The sequence below is a fragment of the Triticum aestivum genome, chromosome 2A, assembly GCF_018294505.1.
Source record: "Triticum aestivum cultivar Chinese Spring chromosome 2A, IWGSC CS RefSeq v2.1, whole genome shotgun sequence".
In the NCBI taxonomy this organism is placed as follows: domain Eukaryota; kingdom Viridiplantae; phylum Streptophyta; class Magnoliopsida; order Poales; family Poaceae; genus Triticum; species Triticum aestivum.
The window spans coordinates 3,405,691-3,415,225 of NC_057797.1; the positions used below are offsets into that span (position 1 = coordinate 3,405,691).

The 9,535-nt window shown below is 49.8% G+C and overlaps 1 pseudogene; it reads right to left on the minus strand.

Moving 5' to 3' along the window:
- Positions 1–7,074: 7,074 nt before the first annotated feature.
- Positions 7,075–8,469, minus strand: LOC123186855 (cytochrome P450 89A2-like; annotated as a pseudogene).
- Between the last annotated feature and the right edge of the window lie 1,066 nt (positions 8,470–9,535).

Below are 9,535 nucleotides of genomic sequence, written 5' to 3' on the forward strand. Positions count from 1 at the left end.
TTTCGACGAAGCAGCCGCACAAGGCCTTTGGTCTCGGTTGGTGGCACCAACCGGGTCTAAGGGGGGGCATTGGTCACGGTTTGTGCCACGAACCATGACCAATGCTCCGTCTATATAAGCCACACTTGTGAAAATTTTGGTTCAGTTTCTTCGATCCCGCCCCGACGACGCCGCCAGGCTGCCCGTGCTCGTCGTCGCCGCCCCGAGGTCGCCGTCGCCGTCACCGCCCGCTCCTCGAGCCTGCGCCGCCCCCGAGCCCTTGCCGCCATCGAGCCCGCGCCGCCCTTGAGCCCGCGCCGCCCCGGAGCTCGCCGTCGTCCCCGAGCTCACACCGTCCCTTGAGCTCGCCGTCGTCCCCAAGCCCGCGCCGCCCCCGATCTCGCCGTCGTCCCTGAGCCCTCCTCCCCGAGCCCGTGCCGCCCTTGCCGCCCTCCTCCCCGAGCCATCCGCCGCCCTCGCCGACGCCCTCGCCGACGTCCTCGCCGCCCCCGCCGTCGCCCTCGCCGGTCAACCTCGCTGCTGTGAGCTGCCGCCACCTGTTTATCATTTTTTTCATTTTTTTCGTATATATAATGTATATATGTTTGTGGCTATATGTATGTATAGATGTTCATATATGTGTATTTTTTTTGTTCAGAGCATTTTTTGTTCATATATGTATTTTTTTGTTTATGTGTATTTTTTTTTGTTCATAGCATTTTTTTGTTCATATTTTTTTCATAGCATTATTTCCATGTATATATGTATGTGGCTATGTACGTATAGATGGATAGCATTTTTTTCCATGTATGCATGTCATTGTCGATATACCCCCTCCCCGTTAACTTCGACAGGAGGGGGGTCGATATAACCCTCCCCGATAACTTCGACATGAGGGGGGGTCGATATACCCCCTCCCTGATAACTCCGACATGAGGGGGGTCGAGAACTAGTTTAGGGGGTCGAGGGTTGAGAACTAGTTTAGGGGGTCGAGGGAAGAAGGGGAAGAAGAGGGAGAAGAAGAGGGAGAAGAAGAGGAGAGGAAGAAGAGGAAGTCTTCTCCTCTATTCTTTCTTCTCTTTTTTTTTCTTCTTCTTCCTATATGTATTAGTTTTTTTATTTAGGTTGTTAATTAGTAGATATTAATTTTGTTCATATATGTATGGATGCATGTGATATGTATGTATGTATGTATGTATCGGGTATGTCGTTGTCGATATACCCCCTACCCGATAACTTTGACATGAGGGGGTCGAGAGGGGGTCTAGGGTCGCCGAGGGGTCGAGGGTCATCGAACATGAGAGGAAGAAGAGGATAAAAAAAGAAGAGGAAGAAGAAAAAAAGAGGAGAAGAAAGAATAGAGGAGTAAAAAGAGGAGAAGAAAGAATAGAGGAGTTCTTCTCCTCTTTTTTCTTGTTCTTCCTCTTTTTTTATCGGGAACGAGGGTCGTCGAGGGTCACATGTATCTCACACCCACAATACTTGCTATTTAGGGTTTCCTCTACCGTTCGGCGACCCTGACCATCGATGACCCTCGTTTCCGATAAAATAAAGAGGAAGAAGAAGAAAAAAAAAGATGAAGAGGAAGAAGAAGAAAAAAGAGAAGAAGAAACGTGAGGGTCGTCGAGGGTTAGGGTCGCCGAGCGGTAGAGGAAACCCTAAATAGAAAGTATCGTCGGTGTGAGATACATGTGGCCGTCGGTGTCGGACACTACATCCACGTCCCACAAGTGGCGCGGGCTTCGACGCCCACGTCACTTGTGGGACGTGGATGTAGTGTCCGACACCGACGGCCACATGTATCTCACACCCACGATACTTGCTATTTAGGGTTTCCTCTACCGCTCGGTGACCCTCGACGACCCTCGTTCCTGATAAAAAAAGAGGAGGAAGAAGAAAAAAAGAGGAGAAGAAAGAATAGAGGAGTTCTTACTCCTCTATTCTTTCTTCTCCTCTTATTTTTTCTTCTTCCTCTTCTTTTTTTATCCTTGAAGCGTTGTCGAGGCCACCCCAAACCCTAGAGAAGCAGCGTCGAGGCCACCCCAAACCCTAGAGAAGCAGCGTCGAGGCCATTAATTAATATTAGTTCTACGTTTGCCACTAATATATCCATCTGTCATGTTTGAATAATAATTGCCATGTTGTCAATATTTGTAGAAACTATGGACACCACCCGAGACGAAGTACAAGAAGAGTTGTTGGGGGACATAATCGCACGAGGAAGCAGCTGGCTATGATTATGATGGCTCTGGTGACCTAATGCCGGTGCAAGAAGGAGACCGTGAGGACGGCTCCGGTGACCCAATGCCGGTGCAAGAAGGAGACCGTGATGACGTCTCCGGTGACCGAACCGAGTCTGGCCAGGTATATATATTAGTTAAGCTTCTGCTGACTAGCTAATTGATGCATTCATTGTTTTGGTATGTACACATATTAATTAAGTCTTTGTTCTTTTTTCTAGCCCTCCGTATCGAGCACAACTTCGGTAAAGAGACGAGGCCCGAAGAAAAAGTTGAGCTCGGATGAAAAGTTTGAGATCATAGCAATCGCGCCCGACGGCCAACCGATTGAACCCCTCCGGACAAAGAGCGCATTTGTTTCTCAGTGCGGGGTTTTGGTTAGGGACAAGATCCCGATCAGCATCCAACAATGGTTAAAGTCGGCTACAGAAGACCCTGAGGTGTCTTATGTCAATGATATGCAGAAAAATGATCTTTGGACTGAGCTGAAGTCAAATTTCACACTACCGCCAGAGGATGATCCAGAGAAGCCAGTTAAAGAGCAATTAATCAAGTCTTTTGCTCTTAAGAGGATGGCAGAACTATTCAGGAGGTGGAAGAAAGAGCTGAATAAGTTTGTCGAAAATAAAGAGACACCAGAATTCAAGGGCATATATGAGAATATCAGAGATCACTGGCCCGCATTTGTGGCCCACAAGACATCGGAAAAGAGTAAGAAGATGTCGGCGACAAACAAGCAAAATGCTGCGAAGAAGAAGCATCACCATCGCTCGGGGTCAGGTGGCTACCTCGTAGCCCGGCCTATGTGGGCCAAGACTGAGAATGATCTGGTTGATAAAGGGATCGAACCAGAGACAATTAACTGGCCAGACCGTTCCCGGACTTGGTTCTTCGGGGCTGGCGGAACCTTGGACCCTGTAATAGGGAAGTGCATTTGGACGAACGATCAAATGGACATACCAGTCAGAAAGCTTCAGCAGTATATTGAAGCAGCGCAGCAAGGGACGTTCTTTCCAGATAGAGAGAGCGACGAGCTCACACTGGCCCTCGGGAATCCTGAGCACCCTGGACGGACACGAGGCACGCCAGGCTCCATTCCGTGGAAGGTTGGGTTTCTGGACGCAGGCGGTTACAAATCCCAGGAGAGGAGGAAAAAATTGCAGCAGACCCAAATGCAGGCGCTGCAAGCAAGGGTACAAGCGATATAGGAACGAGAAGCAAATCGCAGCAAACGTACTGCCGAAGCTTTCCCCGAAGCTACCCCGCCATCTCAGCGGAGAAGCAGCGTGGCTTCCACCGAGCTGCTTCAGCCGGAGCATGCCTTGACGGCTCCTGCCAGCTATCCCGTGGATGCTATCACGGAGTCTCAAAATTGCCACCTTATGACGCAATGGATGAATTTGAAGGTGAAGGCGGCTGTTGGCTCTGTTTATCCTACTGAACCCGACGCAACTTTTCACTGCCGACCGATTCCAGAAGGATATGCTAGGGTGATGGTGGATGAAATAACGGAGGGATTTGAGGACCTCCAGCTTGACCACCCTACCGGTGAGGGGGAGACTAGGCTGGGGTCTTCTCTGAAGACTCCATGCCTATGGCGGAAGGAGCTCATCAACCTTCTGAACCGGACGCCTCCGCCTCCTCCTCCTCCGGCAAGTCAGGGCACTCTGCCTCCTCCACCGCCTCCTCCTCCGGCGAGTCAGGGCACCCCGCCTCCTCCACCGCCTCCTCCTCCAGCGAGTGACGATTAGGGCACTCGACCGGCTCCTTCTCCGGCGCGTGGCGGCACTCTGCCTCCTTCTCCGCCTACGCTGACGCGCCCGAGCAGCCAGCCTCCTCCTTCTCCGCCTTGTCAGCAAGGGCGGAAGAGACCTGCCGCCGCTCCGGCTGCTCCGGCGCGTCGTAGTCCTTCTCCTCCGCCTCGTAAGCAAGTAAAGAAGACAACCGCTCCGTCTGCTCTGCCGGCGTCTAGCAGCACAGCCAGAGGCGGGAGGAAATACAGATTCGGTCCTTCTCTGAAGACTCCAGAGAAGTTACCATACGAGAGGACCCCAGAGGAGAACGCCGAGATCGCACGAGAAGAAGTGAGGAACTACTTTGAAGGGGTGAAAGAAAAGAAACATCCACCTCCGGAGGAGAAGGTAGATCCGGTGAAAGTGGAGCGCACTCTGGCTGCCCTGACAAAACCACCCAAGTCTGCGCCGAAAGGAAACTATGAGCGCATTATTGGAAAGGAATTTGCCGAAGCGGAGCGGTCGGGAAGGACTGTCAGTGATCAAAGGCTGAAAGAACGATGAGCTGGGAAACAAATTGCCCAGCTCGGCGAACAAGCGAAGCAATCGTGCCCCCCGCTCAAGGTGCCAAGCGACAACGTCGCTAATGATCCGAGGATGGTGCCCGGTTATAGCAATCTTGGCGATTAGCTGCCCGACGATGTACATTATGATTTCATGGAGGTGCAGATACAAAGATACGAGTACGGGAAGCCTCTCATCAAAGATGAAAGATCTCTATCAACAATGATGCGAAGATTGCATGATTGGTACTTGAAAATCTGCAGAGACTCTGGGGGGAGGAGTACTTTGTATGTGAAACTTAAAAAGGAGCATGACCTCGTTGGAATTGAACTGTTGCATGTTCCATTTGAGGAGTTCTTTCAGTTTTTCAATTAATTGGCCCTCGATAAAACAACGGTCACCTGCTACTGTCTGTAAGTAGTACTACTTCTGTCATTAAGTCTCTATATATAGCTCAGCTCTTTCATTGCATGTATTTATAATCATCCTCACTATATTATGCAGATTGAAGATCGCCGAATTGAAGAAAAGACAAGTCGGTGATATTGGGTTCATTAAAACATATCTCATAGATGCAACTCAGGTTAAATTTCATGCCGCAGCTACCGAGGCCAACTTGCTACGATCGTTGGTAATAAATGAAAACAAAGATATAATACTCTTTCCTTACAACTTCAAGTGAGTGTTACTGTCTTGTGCGTATTCGGTTTCCCTTATATATTAGTCAAGGTTATAGTAATGTAATTGATGAGTTATGCATGCGTGTGCAGTTACCACTATATTCTCCTAGAGATTAAGCTTGAGCAGGAACTAGTAACCGACTTAGACTCAAGACGAAAAGATCACAAGGACTATGCGGACATGACTCAAATGCTTGAGAAGTAAGTTAAATCGATCATTATCCACCATATCAGCAACTTTGTTCATTTCCTGATATATCAAGTAATTGTTTTCTTTGTCTGGCAGGGTTTGGAAAAAATTCTCCAAAAAAGCTCCAGGACTCCCGAAGAAGCTGCAATTTAGACACCCGAAAGTAAGTACTATAGTAGCATGTTCCGCGCATCTCCTGTTGATTTGGCATTCTTGCTTATCAGTTTGATTGACCTCTATTTCTTGTAAAGTGGTTGTGGCAGGAACAAGGGAATGATTTCTGTGGATACTACGTTTGCGAGTCCATCCGCCACACGACCTGTGAGCGGGGCTACACTGACGAACAATATGAAGTACGTAAATAACAACATTCACAATTTTATTTTATTACCATCATTTGTGTTGAGTTTCATTCATTCATATATATATATATGTATTGACCCCCTTTTTCAAATTAGATGTTTCGGAAGCGGGATGAACTCCTAGCACCAGCTCGCATGCGAGCAATTCAAGAGGAATTGGCGGCATTCTTTCCTTACCACGTGATCGCTGAAGACGGAGAATACTATGTGGACCATGAGTCCGTATGATTATATTTGTAAGAGATAATTATTGTATATATGTAGCCGGTAGTGTCGGATAGATATACGAGAACTTGTTGTTCGACCAATCTCTCGGAGAAGGAGAGGTGGTCGATATCACTTCTCTCTGTATGCATATATGTTCATGACGATCTTCTATTTTCTTCGTTTGCTTACTAGCTAGCTAGCGTGTCTAGTCCTCTCTATACGTATGTATAGTACGTAGCGTCGACCAAGCACGGACATAAGAGAGGACACTTCTCTCTATTAATTATAGCTAGCTAACACAATATATGAAACACCTAAATTAACCCCCCAACCCCCCCCCCCTTTCAAAAAAAAAAACAAAAACACCAGCCACAGAAATGCTGACGCGTGGATGCCTATTGGTCCCGATTGATGCCACCAACCGGGACCAAAGGGTCTCCTGCCTGGGCTCCGCGCACAGGCCACGTGGAGGCCCATCAGTCCCGGTTCTGGATTGAACCGGGACTAAAGGGACAGGGCATTAGTACCGACCCCTTAGTCCCGGTTCTGGATTGAACCGGGACTAAAAGGACAGGGCATTAGTACCGACCCTTTAGTCCCGGTTCAGGAACCGGGACAAACGGCCCTTACGAACCGGGACAACAGGCCCTTTTTCTACCTGTGCTAGTAACCAAAATAGAATTTACTAGGACGAACACTTTGATTTATTTGTAGCTACTTTATCCTTGAAGAATTCAGGCTGTTTATTTTGAAAAACAAAGCTCATTTGTATACTTTGATATGACACAATTATTATTTTCTTCTTCCTCTTCTATCACGAATTCACCTACCTCCATTGTTGACATGGTTAGATTTTAGGGTGACAAGTTGACAGCTATGCCCTTCTTTCGCATTGACATCACCGTCAACTCAACAAGTGGACCTAGCTAGAATTTGCTAGTGAGATTGACAAGTTTCATTTGCCATCCGTGTTGGACACAATAAAACTTGGACAAGTGTATTGGAACTAGAATTTTATTGAAAAAATGTCACACGTCTTGTATCCTACTGCATAAAGTTTTGCATGGATATAAATAGGGAACATCGCACATTATGGGGTAACAAAGCTACAAACATTAATATATGCCTCTGTATCCGGATTGATTAATTTAAAATTATCTTATTATTTATGTAAATAGCATATGCATTATTAATTTTAGATTCTTTTTATAGGTAGGAGCATGAGTTAATTGGTGGATTTACAAATGTTAATGGGAATTATGAAAATGCATAACATTCATTTATGCGTATAATACTTTTTCCTATTGACAAAGTGTTTTTGAATGGTTAACAATATTAATTATTTTCATCATAATGTTTGAATAAGAAATGCCTAGCCTGCTCAAGTGCATGGTTTGAGGAATAGCTAACTTAACCACAACTATTACGGCATTAACAGATACATAATCATGTGTTCCATTTTTCTTTACGCCAACAACTGCCAATCAGCCGAACTAGTAAAGCCTCTATCTCACCTCCGCCTACGATGTAGCGGCTTTGTTGCCTGCTCCGACTCATTCCTGGCAAGTCCTCGCTGGCGACGCTCCGTCTCGGTTCGACACTCTGCGTACGGTGGAAATCGACTAATGCTGAAAAAACATTCATATGGCTCCTTATTAGCAAACACGGTACAACCAAGAGACTTTGGCCAGCTAATTAACTCTAGTTTTGATCTCTGTTCCTCGAAGCTCTAGGTGAGTACACAATGGCCGCTTCATGACAGTAAAGAACTCAACATGCAGCTGGAGATCGACGGCAAGCTCACCTTCTCCCTCCCTCCACCGGAACTCCCTCACGAGGTTGGCGGTGAAGTAGCTTAAGTGCAGCATCGCGACACCGCTGCCAGGGCATATCCTCCGACCACCACTGAAAGGCATCATTTTGATCGTGTTGTCGGTTCCTTCTGATGCACCTTTGGAGGCCAAGAACCGTTGTGGCTTGAACTCGTCAGGGTTGTCCCACGCTGTGCTGTCTCGTGCTATAGCCGCCAGTGGGAAGTACACTTTGGTGCCCACCGGAATACGCTGGCCATGTGAACGACATGGTCCTCTTCCATCACCTGCCTGAATGCAAAAGACGTCAGCGGATGCAGCCGGAGTGTCTTCATGACCACAGCTTGGAGGTACTCTAGCTTCCCAAGAACATTCTTGGAGTAAGGGGAGCCCTGAAGCAAGGGAAGCAAGCAAAGACTCAGACAAAGCCACAAAGAAAGAATAAAGCGATTGAGACAGAATACTCACGCGGAGACCAATGGCGGCTTCTTCACTTCCTTACGGAAGCGGATGGCCTTCGCAGCCGCCTCGTCCCACCGGGTCGACGCAGCCGAGCCCTTGGGATTCTTCGGCCGACTGCCGAACAAAGTCGGCACGGCCCTGCGCTTCTTCTCGCCGCCTGGAGCACCCGGCGCGGCAGAAGAGCCCGCGCCAGGCTGGCCGGCTCCTGGCCGATGGCGGGGGGCGACTTCTCCCACGGCATCGTTGTCAGGCCAGTCGGCGAAAGTGGCCGAAGGCCTGAAGTCGCCTGCCGCTCGTCCTCCTCCCTCGGCGTCGTCCTCCAGAGCCGCCTCCCCCAGATCGGGGTCGTCGACGTCGCTCTCCGCCCGGTCGGCAAGGAACTCGCGGGCCGGCCCCGAGGTGCCAGCTGGCGGATGGAGGAGAGGATTCTGACCAAAGCCGACTGGTCAAAACAAAGTCGGCGAGAAAAGAAGATAATCCAAAGAAAGAATGAAAAGGCAACTCACCACGGGCGGGGGGTTGGCGCGGGAGTACGGCTCCTTGCCGAACCGCCAATCCTCCAGGAGCTTGCTGTCCGAGAGGTAGTTCACCATGAAGGCCACCTCCTCGTGAGGCATGTCCTTGGTGCACATCCGACTAGGGCCGCGGTGCCCGCTCATTTGGCATATCATATGGGGGCGGCCTTGGAGCGGGAGAACTCGGCGCGCCACGAAGGCGGCCAGCAGGTCTGGACCTGTCAAGCCCTCCGACTGCGTCAGCACTGGGAGTCGTGCGATGGCACCGGCTCCCGCAGGCGTCAGCGACTTGGCCCGGTACGACCAGTTGGGCAGTCTCCCAGCCGGCGGGCCGGCTTCGAAAGCCGGCAGGTTAACCCAGTCGCCCCTCACGGTGACGCTCCTGACGTAGAAATACGATCTCTGCCACATCTTCACCGACTTTATCAGCGAGATGGAGGGGAAGGGGTTGTCAGCCCCTGACCTTCGCACAATGATGAAAGCGCCGCATTGAGCCGGCACGCCTGCAGCCTGGTTGCCGAGCTTGGAGAAGAAGAACTCCCCCCAGAGCTCGAGGGTGGGGAGAACTCTGAGGAAGCCTTCACACAAGGCCATGAAGGCGGACAACAACACCACCGTGTTGGGTGTGAGGTAGTGCGACTGGAGGCCGTAGAACTCCAGGAGGAGCGGAAGAAGCTGCTCGCCGGCAGCCCCAACCCGCGCAGGCAGTGCGGGCAGAAGATGATCCGCTCGCCCTCCTGCGGCACGGGGGAAATCTCCCCCTCGGCGCAAGACGCACCCGCACGTGATCCT